At 39.2% G+C, this 21,043-nt stretch overlaps 1 long non-coding RNA gene across 1 annotated transcript; it reads right to left on the bottom strand.

Annotated features, from left to right (window-relative positions):
* Positions 1–19,788: 19,788 nt before the first annotated feature.
* LOC309491548 lies at positions 19,789–20,786 on the bottom strand. Its single transcript, XR_014203172.1, has 2 exons — positions 20,310–20,786; positions 19,789–19,979 (listed from the first exon to the last, which is right to left on the bottom strand). It is a non-coding gene; the product is annotated as an uncharacterized lncRNA (long non-coding RNA).
* Between the last annotated feature and the right edge of the window lie 257 nt (positions 20,787–21,043).

The following is a 21,043-nucleotide window of genomic DNA, read 5'->3' as shown; positions in this document are numbered from 1 at the left end:
AGGGACGTTTTTTACTTGTTTAATTCAGGACCAGTAACAACTTTGTCTGATTTTAGCCTCCACCATGAAACAGGGCTAATGGCTCCGGCTACAGATGTAACAGTACACTGAATAGACGGATGTGATTAAAATTCACTGAGATTTTGCTGATTCGGACAGATTTAACAGATTTTTGTGATTAAATACTGTTGTTATTAACCTGTCTGCCTGTGTTAACACTATTAGGCAGTCCAGAGTGCTCTGGTGACTCTTGAATGTGCCTTTCCTAAGCTCCAGAAAACAACTGAGTCTGTTGGGGAAAACTGATTTAGTGATGGGAAAGAGCGGTAACCAAGTGTGTACGAAGTGATTACCCCAAAGACGGGTAAGATCCTTTGGCCAAAGGTCAACCTAAGACAGGGGAAGTCACGCCACAAACACTGGGCATCTCCATAATGGGGAGGTGTTTTTATGTGAGAAAGGTATTAGAGTTGAGCAGGTGACTGTGAGGCCAGCAGCATCAGCAGATCACTGAGAGGACGGATGGGCTGTGAGGTTACGGCACGCCTGACCCAGAAAATGTGAGTTCCTCTATATACCACTCACCAGAAAACCGCATTCATTGTATGGCTTGTTTTTCATTATGACAAGTATCTGCAACTATGCCAGGGGACAACACCCTGAAGAGAAGAAAATTAAAGATTAAGAGCTAATGGGAATGGGCTTTCAAGAGCCAGCTGAGACCATGAGGGGACTGTCATTATTTGTTGTGGAGACAGTAACAAAACTTAATTTATGTCAGGAACATGATGCTGGTTGCCTTATGGGCAAGGGAAAATTATAGAAGTGTTGATATTGAAATAATATGTCTGTAAGATAGTTTTAACTCCTGAAGGTCATTAGACATGTTGGTGGCTAAAGATGAAGACAGCTTGTGATGAGTTAAGAGAAATTTCTGGATAACAAAGGTTAGGTGAATTGAGTATTTAAACTAAAGATAACCTTAGAAATGCTCATAGCATAATGTATTTTAGATTGTTGTAATGGTACTAATTTGAGTTAAACATTTGTATTTTAAAATTTGTGAACTATTAAGGGTTCTAGACTATGATTTATTTAGTTACAGTCTTAGGGGGCTGTTGAAAAGATTATTTGTTTATAGTGAGAGAGACTGCTGAGTGGAGGAAGGGTACTCTGTCTGTCTTTCTGTTATCGGCCTGATAAAGCAAGCTGAAGCAAAATAATGATAATGAACAAGAACAACCCAGCTGACTTTTCTAAGAGAAAATGAAAATAATGAACAGACGTGCTTTGAAACTGGTTAAGAGACCATGTAAAACAACACATTCTCACCCCCAAATCGTCACTTTTTTCGTCACTTTCAACCATGCTTCAAAATCCGACGCACAAAGCACCCTTTAGCGTCCATATGTGACGCTTCGGTTATGGGTAGGTTTAGGCGTCATGTAACTGACGCTTTCGAAAGTTCGTCAATATCCGACGCACAAAGCACCCTTTAGCGTCCATATGTGACGCTTCGGTTATGGGTAGGTCTAGGTATGTGGTAGGGTTATGCGTCTCATATGGACGCTAAAGGGTGCTTTGTGCGTCGGATATTGAAGCATGGTTGAAAGTGACGAAAAAGTGACGATTTGGGTATGAGAAAATATGTTTAGAGTAAACACCAAAAGATATGAATATGAGAATATGAGCGGTTCATAGTCAGGTATGCGTGTGTGTTTGTTTGGCGGTGACAGCATTGTATGTTTTATGAGTGTTAATTCATGTTTGGTATGTGTTTGTTTAGGGGAGCTATTCCGTTAAGGCAAATGACAAATTTTAAAGAAGCCAAAAATCTGATGAAAAGACAATACAGAACACGGGGCAATCTTTAAGGTGATTAGTCATCAAGCTCTGTCTGGCAGTAATTATTTTTGACATTTATGGTGTTGATTTGAATTACTTTCTGGATCAGTTTAAGTATTTATGTAAATCTGAACTGTGAAGTTGCAGATCGTCATCCATTATGAGTTGAGAAAATGGTACAGATTTGATGGCAACAACAAAAGTGACACATTGGCGAAGGCAATATCAACTTATCCAGAGAGCCCTTCACATTTATGAATATTGTGAATTGAACAAAGAAGGAGAATGTTGTTTGACTGATACTGACCAAGTCTGTACACCACGACCTGACCTGATAGAAACAATTGATGACTTTGACATTGGAAAATGTTTGTTGATGACTGACTTAAGAGAGCAAACAACAGGCCTGAAAGGCAGGATATGCGGTGAAACTGAGGGCCGCTGTCCTTCAAATACTTCGATAAGAAGATGAGATTGTGGCTTGGAGTGAAGAATGTAATGTTTTGTTTCAGAGGCAGAGAAAGATGTCTGGGGGAAAAAACCCTGCAAGAAGTCATTCTTCTCCCTAACAAAAGACAAAAGAAACTACGTACTTTACTATCTGACAGTAACCTCAACATTTGTTTTTCTTTACAGAGCATGCAGACTTTTGATACAGGGCAGAATGTCAGGATGGATTGTGTCGAACAGAACTGATTCTGTTCCAAATGTAGAAATATTGTTTTGTTGACATGAGCAAAGTGGGTTGAGTGTTTTACAGGTAAAACAAGGACCCTGAGTGCTATTCAGTGAGCAAAATTATCTGGTGACAATATGTTTCAGGCGGTTGATTCTACAGGTAAAACCAAAAGGGACGACCGGCTAGACAAGCGGTCAATAATAAGATAGCTAGGGTCTGCATTCACAGGTGACAGCAGGCAGGAAATGGTTCATTATAGTGGAGGTGCGGTCGGGATCTGAAGGAAAATCTTGTAATGATCAGAAAGTGGTTGGAGAGGGTGACACCTGGATCCACGCCTCTCACCTTAGACTGCACCAACCAACCTCAGCAACCCCACGCACCGACGCGGAGGGCAGTGAGGGATCAAGGACGTGCTTGTAACGTACCTCCTTTGCCAGCGAGGGAAAGCCCATTGCAACGGCACGCAAAGTGTCATATTGGTGAAGACGGAATGTCCATGGGGCGAACGAGATGATCAACACACCTGGAGGAGGATGTGGACCAACTAATGGTTTAAGTTTAATTAGCAGAATAATTTGTTTTGTGACGATTTTGAGGATTTTATTTGATTAAATCAAACTAGGGCTTAGTATTGATATAGATCTAATGATTTGATTGGTGCAAATTTTTTCTTTATGTTTTCTCTTTATGTTTTTATTTTATTATTTAATTTTTGTTTAATTTTTCAGATGTTTTTATTTTATGGAACGATGATGATATGTAAAGAGGGTTAAAAGCAGTAGCCATCCGTGTTACGAGATGGCATACAAGGACAGGGTTTGAACATGAGGGATTTTCTTATCATACTTTATCTGTGTTTTTATAGCATGTTTTGTTTTCCTACTAAATATTAATCCAAACTTTTTCTTGTTTATACTGTAATGACTGAGGGTCCGACCTATAGTGTTGGGGATGCAATGACAGAGCTCGTTCGTCTAGCCCGGTTCCAGAATAAACCTTTATCTGCTTGCTGTAAAATTAAGGGCCTATCCTTGGGGAAATAGCCTGAGCTTATTTCATTTTAATCTTTTTTTCAAACTAGTTTTAATTTTAATCTTTTTGTCTACTAAGTTTAAGAGTATGATCAGTTATATGAAATTCAGAAATGAGAAGTAGAAGTGTGATGTAAGACTTGAACTTGGTACGTTTCATTATGATTATTAGTACTGTGTGAGTGTTTTTGATGAAACAATTATCAATGAATGATAAAAAGGGAGGAGTGTAATGGGAGATTTTTGATTTTCATTACTTACTTTGATTTTCATTAACATACACTAGATTGACTACTATGTGTGTTGCTGACTATGTGATATAATGATTGATGTGAAACGCCTGCGAAGCAGGAGAAAGAGGGGGAGAGCTTTGAAGGCTGAAGCCCTGACCCCTAAGGTCAAAGGGCTGTCCAATTTAGGACTTGCAGGCAGTAAGTTAAGCTAAACTAAAGTTCAGTATAATAGGATCACTGGTGGTGTCTTACTCTGGAGTTTAAAGAACCTTGGAAGATAACAATAACAGAGTATAAAGACTGGCCTGCCCCTCCCTCCTGGTCGCACTTGTTTCACAGACTGTACTGTCTACCTCTGTGTGGCAATTGGGCCTCTTGCAAGACAATAAATTACTTTTTAATGATCATTTGATTCCAGACTGTCTCTTACGCCAAAGATGATTGTTTAGTGAATTAAACTGCCATAACAGTGTGAATTTGTGCAAGAATTTTGGTTTACATTTCAAAGTTGGTTGCAATCTAAAGAGATATTGTTTCAGCCTTTAACCCTCTGATGGTCCTCGGTCATTTCTGACCGAATAATTTTCTGTTTTGAATTTCTAAAAATCACAGCTTCATCGGAAGGTTATGATACTTGGTGACTTTTCTGGGATTAGGTATGTGAATACAAAAAAAAATTGAGGTCATGATCCGAGCATGCTAAGTGGTCGTAAAAAAAATAGTCACACTCGTGGTCTTCGGTCAAAAATGACCGACCCATAGGAAATGAATGGGAAATTTACAAAAACACAAAAATTCTCTGAATTTTTGTCTGTACAATCTACAAATCGGACACGATTCTAAAAAAAAGTACACCGTAGTAAAGGGGTGACACTCTACAACATCAAGAGTGCAAAAAATTCACACCCACCCACACACACACACATACAAACACACGTTTATACACATACACACCAATAAATTCAGATTACAAAAATCTGTTTTGAATTTTTAAAAATCACAGCTTCATCAGAATGTTACGAAACTTGGTGACTTTTCTGGCATTAGGTATGTGAACACACAAAAAAATTGAGTTCATGATCCGAGCATGCTAAGTGGTCGTAAAAAAATTAGTCACGATTTTGGTCTTCGGTCAAAAATGACCCCCATAGGAAATGAATGGGAAATTGACAAAAACACAAAAATTCTCTACAAATCAGCCACGATGCAGAAAAAAAGTGCTCAGCTATGAAGGGGTGAAGCTCTAAAACATCAAGAGTGAAAAACATAACATAATTAATAATTATAATTAATATATGTATATATAATTAATATAATAATTATTAAAATTATTAAAATAATAATTAATAAAATGTTATAAACCTTGGCAAAAAGTATTATTTGAGAATTTCTAAAAAAATACATTCAATCCACATCTTAAAAGTAAGTAATTTGGTCCAAAAACAACTAGAATTCACAAACATCTCCATTTAGAGCTATACAGGCATCTAGTGGTAAACCCATGCAATAACATGTTTTATTTAATTTTATGTTTAATAAATTGATTAATTTTTTTTTTTTTCTGAAAGCCTAGTCTCTATTTTACCCGAAAATACTGCATAGAATTTTTTTTTTTTTTTATAAAAAAAAAAAAAAAAAATCATTATTTCCAATGGCAAAAAATGGACTATAAATATTGCATAAATATTAATAAGTTCAATCAAATTGTCTCAAAATTCTAAATTAAAAAGAATAAATATTATAGAACAAAAATAAATTGCATTGGTTTTTACTGGGATGGAGGAAGTTTCATTTTTAGGTGTCCGGTCATTTATGACCGGGAAGGCCCCCACTGTGACTGCTAAAGGAAGACCATCAGAGGGTTAAATGTGAATTCAATTAAATTTGGAGTCTTTCTGAGTGATAAATACTCAGATTTTTTGATAAACAATCTGATTGCTTTAGGTAAACACTTTATTCACAGATGCAAGTTTTTTAAAAATCAAACCCCATTTCAATGGATTGAAGAATGACTTAAAGCTATTTGTGAAGTCTCTTCATTGGATGATGGACAAAAATGCCCTAAAACTCCTCTCTGTTTTGGATATGTTTAAATTATTGGACTAAGACCCTCGCCCCTTTGTTTTTTTTGTTTTGTTTTTTTTTTGTTTTTTTTGTTTTTTGTATTTTTTGTTATGTTCTTATATGTGATATCAACACGATCATAAATGTTTAATTATTCATTTCTGCCTTAAATGTTTGTACTTTAAATTTGTATATAAAAAAAAAATGCAAGTAAAAAGAATAGCGCGTCAGGCGCGAGTGATTTCAAAGTCCATGCAAAGACGCGTAGTAATTTCGTTTCAAACTTTTGTTTTTACGCGCGTCAATTTCGCTCTTGACGCGCGAATTAACACAAAGTGATCAGACGCGGCAGGCGCGAATTTGACGCGCTATTCGCGTCCGGTGTGAACGCACAGTCAGCCGAACAAGGTGAGCCTGAGCGCGAAACTTCACGAAGATTGAAGCCTCTAAACACGTCTTATCTACTGTGTTCGCCACATGATGATAACTTTACAAAACAAAAAGTAATCTACACGCTTCAAAAATTACAAAATCAGTTTGCCGTGTGTGTCGTGTGTTCTGTGAAGTGACAGTGCTGCTGCTACGATCGATGCTGTCAAACTTGACGTTCTTAATATGAATAAAATGCCCCAGAAAAAATAATATAAAATGTAATAAAACATGTGTCTGTAGTAACCATTGGCTATAAGGAGTTTACAAAATAGATGTTTTAATATTTTATATTAAGAAAACAAAATAATATGGTTATTACGTGTGTGTTTGACTTATACAGATGCAGAGTCAGCTTTATTGTCTGCACCTCGTATGCAACTATGCAATGTGTTAAGTATCTTAAAGTATACAGGGCATGTTTATTGGGTTAAATTTTATCTGTAAAAAATGTAGGGGGCCCAGAAATTTTGGTTTCCATAGGGCCCAGAATTTCTGGCGGCACCCCTGACTGTGGCTACAGATTCTTAAACTGTACAGGGCAGGTCCTATTGGGCTTTCTTCTGTGCAACTTTACACGTTTCACAGAAATATTTACATCAGAAATATTAATTATTAGTCTGCCACCAGCCCGTTTTATGTAGCTGTGCGGAGTTAAATCTGCTGACAGCGCCGAGCGGGAGACGCTCACTGACCAATGTTCAGTCAGCAGTCAGAACTTTTCTGTTAGACGCTCCGTTTTGCCACGGGATGGTGATTGCAAATACTGTAATGCCAATCGGCTGAGGGTGGTGAAATACATTTTTACTGAAGCTGTAATCATAGCCGCGACCCGCGAGAATGAGACAGATGATTGACAGGACGATAGCGGAGGCAATTAAAGGCGCAAGATAACTTCTGTTAACAAAAACATAAATAAAAAAAAAGTTTAATATAAGTGACTTTGTCTTTGTTTTATTGGTTTTGTTGGTTTTAATCAAATCATTGTGAACCACAAACTGAGCCTTCGTTTTAAAGGGGAATTTCCAAATATATATTTTTTTTTTGTTATAATATGGGTATTTTATAATACAGCATAAATAAAAACAAACACACGTAATATGTATACCTATAGGCAAAACACCACAGTTTTTTGGTTTTGTTTGTGTGAACTTTTATCCCCAACCATATTTCTTCATGGGCTCCACGCCAGGGGTCACGCTCAGCACCCCTACTTCCCATGGTAGCCTACTAACTGTAATTATGCTGACCCAGTTTATATGTAAAATCTTTGGTATATGTAATATCTAAAAACACTTTACAGTGTGATGGAAATAAACTTTTCTTAAAGCGTGTTGTATATCACCACAGATTTATTGACACCCTTCTATCTGTGTTCTATACTGAAATAGACAATTGTCCTGCAGAATGATGAGGTTTTTTGTAAGAAAAACATTGTGAGCAAATGTTGAATTGTTGTTTGAAATATAAATCAACAACGTAAGAGGCTTTAGGCTGTCTGATGAACTCTGTATGAACAAACTCCCAGCTTTGCAGTATAGGTGGCACAGAGGCAGCATCTGACCCTGCATTTAGATGTACATTACACACTGTCTAATGCAGCTCAAAGGAGGCACTGTGAATTTGCATAGCAATTTCATTCTAAGAGGCTATTAAATGTGAAGTGACAACATGAAACACTACTTTCAATATATAAAAAAACACCAGTAGTTGGTGGCAAGTCAGCCTGATAATGATTGAATACCAATTTACTCATTTAGGCTCACAATAAGCAGATTACATAATTATACCATGAAAAAAAAAAAAAAATATATATATATATGTGTGTGTGTGTGTGTGTGTGTGTGTGTGTGTGTGTGTGTGTGTGTGTGTGTGTGTGTGTGTGTGTGTGTGTGTGTGTGTGTGTGTGTGTGTGTGTGTGTGTGTGTGTGTGTGTGTGTGTGTGTGTGTGTGTGTGTGTGTGTGTGTGTGTGTATATGTTGTTGGGTGAAATATGCGATTGATTCTATTATGACTCATATAAACAGTCTTATATTGACTATAACAATGCTTGTATGTAAAGGAAAACACTGTATACGGGTTTTATAAGAAACCTTAATATATGGAAACAATGTAAGAGGTTTTTATAAGAAACCCCTGAACGTGGTTTATGATAAGAGGTTTTTATAAGAAACCCCTGAACGTGGTTTATGATAAGAGGTTTTTATAAGAAACCCCTGAACGTGGTTTATGTAAAGAGTTTTATAAGAAACCCTTTATTTTTATAATAATGACACTGAGACATGTTTTATTTGAAATTGTTTATTTGATTTATAATAATGACACTGAGACTTGTTTTTATAAACATGTTTATTAAGAAATTGTCATTAAGAAAAGACACCACAACTGTTGTTTGTAAAGTCATTTATTGAGAGAAAATGATTTATAAAAAAGAGACACTGCTATTGGTGAAGTAAAGTCATTTATTGAGAAAATGGTTTATATAGAAAAACAAACCACACTGAATGTTGTAAACATTTATTAAGCATATGGCAGAGTAGAGAGACATTGAAAATGTATTAGAAAGAGCTTTACCAAAGAAAGAAGAAAAATGCAATCATTACCGTCTATGTGTTGCGGACGAGACACAGAAGATACAGCGATGAAGAAAAGGTCCAGAAGAAGGAGGACGGAGAGACAAAGGCTTTATAACTAAGTCCTAGGGGGTTTCCAGGAGAGGGTGACCAATGAACAAGTTTTAGGGAGTTTCCAGGAGGAGATTTCTGAAGATGTCCAAAAGTTGATGGACTTTAAAAGAGCTGGAATGACATGTCCAGTCAGACGCTGATTCACCAAGGACGGCCTCTCCGGTGTTAGATGCCTTGCCATTGCGCCTCCTGAAGATGAAAGCTTGTAAATTATTTGGTTTGGATTTGCTTTTATTTTTATTTTATATATTAGTACCTTTCATGTAAACTAGTTAACCTATATTTAATAAATAAAAAAATACATATAATTGAAATTAAGAAGCTCGCCTGCCTTAAGTCTCTGTTTTACAAAATATTGAGCTGAACTAAACCACAGAGCAGTCTTTCGACTGAATTGTAAGTATGGGAATTTATATACTTATTGTTTAGAACGAATTCGACTGACTTTACCTAACCTGAGAATAAACAAAATAAGGTAGAAGGTGTTTGCACCATAAAACAATGTATATGTGTAAAGGCAGGATCACCTACTGGTGAAACCCAAACGGAAAGTAGTTAATTAACACAAAGTAGTTATTAGTAAAAATGGGGGAAACTGGATCAAGTTCCTGTGGAATCAATAAATGTTCTTGATGGCATGCATTGTTTCTCGTTTTTATTGTTTGATTATACAGCCAGGACTGGACTTCCGTTTAGGTTCCACCAGTAGGTGATCCTGCCTTTACACATATATACATACACACACACACATATATATATATATATAGGGCTTAATTTGAGCCGGAACACGCCGGAACATGTTCCGTCACCTCCGACATTGGATCCGGAACCTTTTTTATTGGATCCGGCACCTCCTGTGTCACTAAAATTAATTGCCTAAATGAAAAAAAAAAAAAAAAAAAAAAAAATTCCTGTTTGTGTAGTGTTCAATGTTTGTGACACATGACTTGCGCGCTTGTTGTACGAGTTGAGATTGCTGTTAGCCTCGATCGTTTCACTCAGGGGAAAAATGTCAAAAAGACAGGAAAGTTTGCTTAACTTTTTCAAATACGCTGGACAGTCAGATCCCAAAAAAGCAAAAATCGTTCCCGCTGATCAAAAAGGAGACCACGGTGGACACAGTAGCCTAGTATCGACATAATATCTTGTTATTTCGACATAATAAGGGGACATTCTAATCTGCATTAAGCCACATTAAGCGATAATGTTTTTCTATGGGAGGAAAATGCTTAACGTGTAAATGCGTTCATATTATGGGCTCATCTGATTTTTTTGTACATAGCATAGCCTATTTGTTAGGATTTTAGTATCATAATGATCAATAAATGCACGCACAATTATCCGTGAACTTGATTTGAACAAATGCCTTTCAACTTGTGTTTGCAAAATTCAGAATTAAATTAATGTGCAGAAATTTGTACAAATAGAGAGTATGTAGGCGTACTATTGTAGCCATTAAAAAAGCGCATTTAGTTTCATATTTGTTAAAATATTATAATGTTATTTTAATTTTTTCTTCCATTTATGTTGATTTATGAAAAGTGAACAGCACGACCGAGTAAGATAGGATGCGCAATATGAGACATGGAGCGGGTCAGACATGATTTTGACCGTTGAAGTTGAAGTTGTTTTGTAGAAAGCCTTTCTTTAAAGTGAATTTCGTTTTGTATAAATTGTATCTTAATTTTAATCAATTTTTCATCAACCAATTGCCTGTATTTAATGAATAGGCCTACGAAACAAATATAACGGAGGCGCCCGCGCGATCCTAACTTAACGAAACTCAGCGTATGCCTCACACAGACATGACAAATACATCAAATACACAAAGCTTGAAATGTCTTTAAACGAAATAATTCAAAACGAAAAAAGAAAAAGGCTACTTTCTGATTATGTAATCCATTAGGCTTATTTATGTGCATTTCTCTCTATAAGCGCGTTCACACGGAGATGGCGATCGTCAACTTCATCTTTGCAGCCGAGTCGACACTTTTAGAGAAAACACTTAGCCTATATATATATATATATATATATATATTTTTTTTTTTTTTATGGTATAATTGTGTTATTACAAAAAACCTCATCATTCTGCAGGACAATTGTCTATTTCAGTATACAACACAGATAGAAGGGTGTCAATAAATCTGTGGTGATATACAACACGCTTTAAGAAAAGTTTATTTCCATCACACTGTAAAGTGTTTTTAGATATTACATATACCAAAGATTTTACATATAAACTGGGTCAGCATAATTACAGTTAGTAGGCTACCATGGGAAGTAGGGGTGCTGAGCGTGACCCCTGGCGTGGAGCCCATGAAGAAATATGGTTGGGGATAAAAGTTCACACAAACAAAACCAAAAAACTGTGGTGTTTTGCCTATAGGCATACATATTACGTGTGTTTGTTTTTATTTATGCTGTATTATAAAATACCCATAGCCTATTATAACAAAAAAAATTAAATATATTTGGAAATTGCCCTTTAAAACGAAGGCTCAGTTTGTGGTTCACAATGATTTGATTAAAACCAACAAAACCAATAAAACAAAGACAAAGTCACTTATATTAAACTTTTTATTTATTTATGTTTTTCTTAACAGAAGTTATCTTGCGCCTTTAATTGCCTCCGCTATCGTCCTGTCAATCATCTGTCTCATTCTCGCGGGTCGCGGCTATGATTACAGCTTCAGTAAAAATGTATTTCACCATCATTGGTACCCACCCTCAGCCGATTGGCATTACAGTATTTGCAATCACCATCCCGTGGCAAAACGGAGCGTCTAACAGAAAAGTTCTGACTGCTGACTGAACATTGGTCAGTGAGCGTCTCCCGCTCGGCGCTGTCAGCAGATTTAACTCCGCACAGCTACATAAAACGGGCTGGTGGCAGACTAATAATTAATATTTCTGATGTAAATATTTCTGTGAAACGTGTAAAGTTGCACAGAAGAAAGCCCAGTAGGACCTGCCCTGTACAGTTTAAGAATCTGTAGCCATAGTAGAGGACTATTATTTTGTTGAGCAGACCTGACCGGGGGTGCGTTTCCCGAAAGCATCGTTAGCCAACTATGGTCGCAAGTTCCCTCGTTGCCAATAGAGTTCAATGGACATTGCGATGAACTTGCGACCATAGTTGGCCAACGATGCTTTCGGGAAACGCACCCCCGGTGCGTTTCCCGAAAGCATCGTTAGCCAACTATGGTCGCAAGTTCCGTCGTTATCAGCATAGTTCAACGATTTGGTGTTTCCCGAAACCATCGTTCAAACGAACGTTCGCAAACATCATCGCAAACTTGTGTGGTTGGAACGACAGCTCTCGAGCTGTCGTTAGAAGCATAGTTTCTAGTTTACATTAGATGTAGACTGAATAAATCCTTATCTTTAGCAAAATAAGCAAGCTGACATTCAGTACAACCCGTGTTATTTATTTAGAATACATACAAATGTAATTTATGTCTTTTAGTTTGTCAAGAGATTTAAAGCACCGTTTTTGAAGACTGCGCATGTGCGAACGTGCTCTACTATGTAAGAACGAGCCAAATATTGAGTCTGGTAATAAAGCAAAATAACTGAGAAAAATTAGAAATGGTCTTCAGATGCCATGTCTGTAACTTAGAATGACAAAATCTAGCGTTAATTCGATCTCAAACAGATTAATTAAAATAAGTTATTAGTCCACCACGTGCGAGACGTCATAAACCAACGTGGTTGAACGATACTTTGCGACAGACGGTTTCGGGAAACAGTCGTGACTAGCTAGTTGATTTCTCCAACGATGCATCGTACTATGGTAGTTAAGCAGCGAGCTATATAGTTGTACGGGAAACGCACCCCTGAGCGACAACTGGGCTGCGTTCAGCCCCGGCAAAACGTTGCGCACCGTTTTGAACTTGAACATGCCCCTGATGACGTCACATGCTCAGATTTGCTTGACCAATCGGCGGAAGGGGGCGTGTCAGGCCGCCCACATGTGGAAAACTAATTTTGAAGTCATTTATTCGTTTTTTGCCTGTGAACTAAAAAACGAAAACTCAAGCCGAAATCTCGTTTTTTCGTTTTTTTTGAAAAAACGAAAAAACGAATAAAAGGGGCCGTTTTCTCATTTCTGCTTATTTCATTTCAAATTGGAAAACAAACTATCAAAACGTACACGGACCGTGATACTACCACTGTACTAGCAAGAGGGTCTTACATGAGAGACCCCATGCACAATGCTGCTGTTGCCCTCCTACACCTTCAATCCAGAGCTTGTGCTTTATTCTGTTCTCTCATTTTCCTGTCAATCTGCACTTTATCTTTTGTATTAATACAAGAGATTGAATAATTACTTTTGTATGTAAATCATTACTTTTATGTTCATGCCTATGTAAAACCAACAAACCACACCAACCATTGGTAAGTAACCAGCTTAGTGGCAAATCAACTAGGACAAGCAAACAAACTTGTTTAAGATGTTTTTTAGCAGGGTTATGATGCAGTTTTGTGGGACTGGATGTACTGACAAAGACTTACAGGAACATTAAATAAAGATCCACAACCCAACCCTCTATAATTGCAAAGGAAACTTACTGTGAACTTATTTAATTTGAGTCCACTAAACAAGAAAATGTCTTATAAAACTAACACTGTTCAAATATGTAATAATGTGTACTGAAACCCTACTGAATTAAGTGGAAAAATAAAACAAAAATCTCTTGTAGCTATCACATGTATGAGCTACAGTTATTAGCCAAAAAACTACAGTTATTAGCCAGCAACTACTCTGTCATTGTAAAATAAAGCACATGCAACATAGCAAATACAGTCTCAATGTTCTTTGGCCCAACCTCGACTTAACCACAGGCTAGACTCAACAACTCAATGGTAGTGACAAAAACTCAGAGATAACAGAAACAGAATCCCAATATAAGAGAACATTAAACAGTAACATCTGCCCCTATATTATCTTTTGTAAAATATAAAATAACACTTCATTTCAATGTTTACTCACCTTATCAGTTAATGAGATCATGTAACTTTTTTCTACTAAGTGCAAAGTTCACTTACAAATCAGAGCTGTAGCGCTATAAAAGGACACTTTCCAATTTTTGGGGGGAAAAAATATGCAAACCTTGGTCCCTTTCTTTTCACATTCCTGGAAACACTACATGGCATTCTCATTCTATCCAAGCAGAGGGGTGGACCAGAGCAGCCCAGATGTGTGGTGATCTGGGACAGCACAAGTTTCCACAGGGCTGGTCTGCAACTAGTCCATCGTTCACCCACAGTTAAATTCCTCCCACCTATTCCTACACTGTTTAGCTAGGGGGAACATCACTTGGCCACTGTGGCCAGACCAAAACATGAGACAGTATACAGTCTAATTTCTTTCTTTTTTTAACATTTTGCATTTGTTTTTGTCTTTTTGTGTTTAGTTTTTGAAAGAATGAGCCACTTTCATTTCAATACACGGAATCCTTTATCTTTCAGAATTTTTCTAGTGTTCTCATGTTTGGTATGGAAAATGTTACATACAAAACACAAGTGTTCAAAAATACTGCATTTTGGAAATACTGTAAATAACTATTTTTGTTATTGCATTTTTGTGTTCATGTATATTTGAGTAGGTATACAGAACTGTAACAATCTTTTACAATCAGCTACAGTGTAACACTGACAATGTAAAAGGTATAAACTTACTGATGGGATTTCATAGTAATGTTTTGTGTTGAGCACATCAGTGTGTTGTTGGTTGGTAGACAGATCTCTTCATATGACATTTGTCATTTTGGAGCAAAAACCAAAACCAAAAAGGAAACACCGATACCCGGTCCTTCTCTGTATAACTGCCATCCAGAACAAACAGAGGAACCAGTGTTGCAACTTGCATAGGCCTATCACAGCAACTGTGTTTGTACTACGGGAGCTGGAGGGCATGTCATCGCTGAGTGGCCTGTGAGACCTCCACATCCTGTGCTAGTAGCTCCTTAAAGAGATAGTTCACCCCAAAATGAAATTTCTGTTATCATTTACTCACCCTTATGTTGTTTTAAATTTGTATGGTTTCGTTCTTCTGTTGAACAGAAAATAAGACATTTTGAAGAATGTTTGTAACCAGACAGTTGATGGTAGCCATTGAATTTTTTTACTATAATATTTTTTTTACTATAATGGAAGTCAATGTCAGCTGTCTGTGGGGAGTCAACTGCCTCCCTCTTAAAGGGATACTCCACCGTTTTTTCATATTACTGTAAACTATGTTATTCCCTTAACTAAGACGAGTTGATACATACCTCTCTCATCTCAGTGCGTGCACTTAATCGCTCTGGCGCGCGGCGACACTTTGATAGCACTTTAGCTTAGCTAAAGCGCGGGCTCGGCAAAAGTGCGCATCAAGGGCGCAAATCGACCTCATGGGGGCGCTCGCGAGCACCCTTCTGAGATCTAAAAATGACAAATGGGACACACTGCGGTCTCACGGACTTAACGGACACACGCACGCGGCAGCCATTGTAAGTCCACAAGACCGAAAGTGCACATGAAGTGTGCCATTTGGGACAGGGACTTGCGAACTTCCCTAAGCACTTTCCCTCGGGGGAATCCCTGCCGCCATTTTGAAGTGCGTTCCACGAAGTGGACGAGGGAAGTTTATATGGACAGACCCTCGTTCCCTCGATTTTGACAGAGGGAGCGAGTCTACGGCCCTGTCCCAAATGGAACCCTAAGCACTTTCCGCACTTTCGTGACGTAATGCCGCTTTGATTGTCGGGAAGAAGTCTGCTGTGGAGCCCGCATCAGCGCGGGCACGGCAAAAGTGCGCATCAAGGGCGCAAATCGACCACATGGGGGCGCGTGTCCGTTAAGTCTCACGGACTTAACGGACACGCGCACGCGGCAGCCATTGTAAGTCCACAAGACCGAAAGTGCTCATGAAGTGTGCCATTTGGGACAGGGCCTACTTCATATGTACACTTCAGGCACCTATATGTCCACAATGCAGTACGATTGTGACGTCACCACATATCTCGTCTAATCACCACCACAACAGACAACTTTACAGCAAGTATGAAGAAGGGTGTCATTTGCTTAATACCTAAGCCTAAAAAGGACACACTTTCCTTAGACAACTGGAGACCCATCAGCCTTCTTAATAATGATTATAAAGTGTTTGCCCTTGTTTTCTCAAGCCGTTTCAAGTCGATTTTAAACTCAATTATTGACGAACATCAATCAGGTTTTATGAAAGGCCGCCATATTTTCAAAATATTAGGCTTGTCTTCGACCTGATTGATTACTCTGATCTTATCGAGGATGACAGTTTAATTCTTTTTTTTGACTTTTTCAAGGCCTTTGACACTATTGAGCATCCTTTAATTTTTTTCTGTTTAGAGCGTTTTGGTTTCGGGCCCTATTTTTGTAATGCCATGGAAACTTTGTATGCAGGAGGAAATAGCTCTGTAAAGTTAGCACATGGCACAACCCAGAGATTTCTTCTAGAAAGAGGAATTCGACAGGGCTGTCCAGTCTCTGTATATCTTTTTCTTATTGTAGCACAGGCCTTCTGTCATTTCATGAAGGATAGTAAACTAGAAGGGATTCATATTGCTGGTAGAAATATTTTAATTAGTCAGCTAGCGGACGACACAGCCTTATTTTTAAAAAACTTCAGCCAGGTTCATCAGGCTATTAAAAGTATTCAGCTCTTTTCAAATGCCTAAGGTCTATGTCTTAATATTAAAAAATGTGAAATATTAGCCATGAAAAGCTCCTCCCTTGTACCTATAGACGGTATCCCTGTTCAGAGTTTCTCTGAATTTCAATCATGCTTTTGAAAGGATTAAAAGTAAATTTAATCTCTGGTTATTAAGGGACTTGTCCCTTAGAGGTAGAGTCCTTCTGTCAAAGGCTGAAGGAATTTCTATATTTCTAGACTGATCTACACTCCCCTAAAGGATTATTAGGAACACCTGTTCAATTTCTCATTAATGCAATTATCTAATCAACCAATCACATGGAAGTTGCTTCAATGCATTTAGGGGTGTGGTCCTGGTCAAGACAATCTCCTGAACTCCAAACTGAATGTCAGAATGGGAAAGAAATGTGATTTAAGCAATTTTGAGCGTGGCATGGTTGTTGTAGGGATGGGGAAATGAAGCCTCATGAATCACTGAGGCTTTCCCCTGACTGTTCCGGGAAAAGATTCAAAGCTTCGAGTGTGTCGAGAACTGGTCGAGAACAGCGCCATCTGGTGGTTATTTAAAATAAAGCAGCCAGAAGCCTGTTTTAGAAGCTCTGGCAGATGAAGCAACCACAACACACTCCATAGTTTCAATGTTATGTGTACAAATAAAAGCCTTACATGTTTGTGTTTGATTTGTTCATTAAATAAATTAATTTTCCCATTATAGTGTGACAATAAAATATAATATAAGCTTATATGATTCAACAAGATTTAATGTAGGCCTACTCTCTGTCTCTCTCTCTCTCTCTCTCTCTCTCTCTCTCTCTCTCTCTCACACACACACACACACACAAAATGAATAAGGACATTGTCTGATAGGATCATCTGTTATTAAATGCGCTTATGACACTTGTTACTGATAGTGCTTAACTGTAGGAATGACAGAAAGGTGATAAAGTTTTTAATTATATTTATTATTTTTGGCTGTTGCTATTGCTCTAAATACAAACCCTTCACCAAACACCAACACCCTATCCCTTCCCCCCTAATCCCACCTTAAACCCAAATACCAACACCAAATTACCTAAAATCACCAAAAAATGCAAAGATTTTACAAAAACAAAAGGACACAAAAACAACAAAAAAGAATAGCCTATAGTGAAAAATAAATGTTGGTTATTTAAATGTAATATATTGATTAACTTTCAAAGTACAGCACTCTCCTCACAAACACATCAACCATACTGAGGCAACAATGACTCGTTAAATACGATCTGGAGTTCGAGTCTTCTGACACCCAAAGCATGTGATTTGCGCATGTGATTTGACAGAAAGTGAGGCTTCGTTTGTCATCGATCACCTGACTCTAGTAAACCGATACACGCCCCGATACGGGGCTTCACTAGAAACTGTGTCGCTTGTGTGATATGCGCATTGAAGCTTCAGTGTCATACGTAACATCACTAGGTTGTTGGTGCCAGACGGGCCGGTCTGAGTATTTCACAATCTGCTCAGTTACTGGGATTTTCACGCACAACCATTTCTAGGATTTACAAAGAATGGTGTGAAAAGGGAAAAACATCCAGTATGCGGCAGTCCTGTGGGCGAAAATGCCTTGTTGATGCTAGAGGTCAGAGGAGAATGGGCCGACTGATTCAAGCTGATAGAAGAGCAACTTTGACTGAAATAACCACTCGTTACAACCGAGGTATGCAGCAAAGCATTTGTGAAGCCACAACACGCACAACCTTGAGGCGGATGGATTACAACAGCAGAAGACCCCACCGGGTACCACTCATCTCCACTACAAATAGGAAAAAGAGGCTACAATTTGCACGAGCTCACCAAAATTGGACAGTTGAAGACTGGAAAAATGTTGCCTGGTCTGATGAGTCTGGATTTCTGTTGAGACGTTCAGATGGTAGAGTCAGAATTTGGCGTAAACAGAATGAGAACATGGATCCATCATGCCTTGTTACCACTGTGCAGGCTGGTGGTGGTGGTGTAATGGTGTGGGGGATGTTTTCTTGGCACACTTTAGGCCCCTTAGTGCCAATTGGGCATCGATTAAATGCCACGGCCTACCTGAGCATTGTTTCTGACCATGTCCATCCCTTTATGACCACCATGTACCCATCCTCTGATGGCTACTTCCAGCAGGATAATGCACCATGTCACAAAGCTCGAATCATTTCAAATTGGTTTCTTGAACATGACAATGAGTTCACTGTACTAAAATCTCAACCCAATAGGAAAGGGCCGGGAAAGAAAAACACTCAAAAGCCTATACAACCTAAGGGAAAACCTGAAACCTTGCTAGCTGAAACCCTATTGTAATTGTAAGGATTTGTAAAACGCATCGTGCAGGACAAACCGTAAGGCCTAGAGACTTGAAACCTGGCCAAGATGGTAGGCCTCAATTTGGGGACAACCTATCAGAGTATGACACCGATTGGCCCATAGGTGGCGCTACAACCACCCAGAATACCTTAGCAACCGCCTAGCAACCACCCATAATAATTTAGTAACCGCCTAGCAACCACCCAGAACACCCTAGCAACCGCCTAGCAACACCCTAGCAACCACCAAAAATACCTTAGTAACCGCCAAGCAACACCATAGCAACCACCCAGAACACCCTAGCAACCACCTAGCAACACCTTAGCAACCACCCAGAATACCCTAGCAACAGCATAGCAACCACACAGAACACCCTAGCAACCGCATAGCAACCACCCAGAATACCCTAGCAACAGCATAGCAACCACCCAGAACACCCTAGCAACCGCATAGCAACCACCCAGAACAACCTAGCAACCACCTAGCAACCACCCAGAATACCCTAACAACAGCATAGCAACCACCCAGAACACCGTAGCAACCGTATAGCAACCACCCAGAACACCCTAGCAACCACCTAGAATACCCTAGCAACAGCATAGCAACCACCCAGAACACCCTAGCAACCGCCCAAAATACCCTAGCTAAACCATAGCAACCACCCAGAACACCCTAGCAACCACCCAAAATACCTTAGTAACTGCCTATCAACACCATAGCAACCACCCAGAACACCCTAGCAACCGCCTAGCAACCACCCAAAAATACCTTAGCAACCCCCTAGCAACATCCTAGCAACCACCCAGAATACCCTAGCAACCACCTACTAACAGCATAGCAACCACCCAGAACACCCGAGCAACCGCCTAGCAACACCTTAGCAACCACCCAGAATACCCTAGCAACAGCATAGCAACCACCCAGAACACCCTGGCAACCACATAGCAACCACCCAGAACACCCTAGCTACCACCTAGCAACCACCCAGAATACCTTAGCAACTGCCTAGCAACACCATAGCAACGACCCAGAACACCCTAGCAACCACCTGGCAATCACCCAAAACACCCTAGCAACCGCCCAAAATTCCCTAGCAAAACCATAGCAACCACCCAGAACACTCTAGCAACCACCTAGCAGCCACCCAGAACACTCTAGAAACCACCCAAAACAGCCTAGCAACAACCCATAACATCCTAGCAACCACCCAAAATATCCTAGCAACCACTTAGCAACCACCCAGAATACCCTTGCAACCACCCAGAACACCCTAGCAACCGCCTAGCAACCACCCAGAATACCTTAGCAACCGCCTAGCAACACCATAGCAACCACCCAGAACACCCTAGCAACCACCTAGCAACACCATAGCAACCACCCAGAACACCCTAGCAACCACCCAGAATACCTTGGCAACCGCCTAGCAACACCCTAGCAACCACCCAGAATACCTTAGCAACCGCCTAGCAACACCATATCAACCACCTTGAACACCCTAGCAACCGCCTAGCAAATACCCATAATACCCTAGCAACCGCTTAGCAACACCCTAGCAACCATCCAAAATACCTTAGTAACCGCCAAGCAATCCCATAGCAGCCACCCAGAACACCCTAGCAACCACCTAGCAACACCCTAGCAACCACCCAGAATACCTTAGCAACTGCCTAGCAACACCATAGCAACCACCCAGAACACCCTAGCAACGGCCTGGCAACCACCCAAAACACCTTAGCAACCGCCCAAAATTCCCTAGCAAAACCATAGCAACCACCCAGTACACTCTAGCAACCACCTAGCAACCACCCAGAACACTCTTAGTAACCATCCAAAATACCCTAGCAACCACCTAGCAACACCCTAGCAACTAGGGATGTCCCGATCAGGTTTTTTTGCCCTCGAGTCCGAGTCCGAGTCATTTGATTTTGAGTATCTACCGATACCGAGTCCCGATCCGATACTTCTATAATACATAAAAAAAGAATAAAGAAGAGCGAAAAAACAGATCCAGGATGTTCCTTATTTTTTATTTAATTCACCTTATTTTAACATTCAACAACTCTGTTAAC

The sequence above is a fragment of the Leuciscus leuciscus genome (assembly GCF_965113295.1).
Source record: "Leuciscus leuciscus genome assembly, contig: HAP1_SCAFFOLD_346, whole genome shotgun sequence".
Taxonomy (NCBI): domain Eukaryota; kingdom Metazoa; phylum Chordata; class Actinopteri; order Cypriniformes; family Leuciscidae; genus Leuciscus; species Leuciscus leuciscus.
This window is presented reverse-complemented; position numbering and strand designations above follow the sequence as displayed.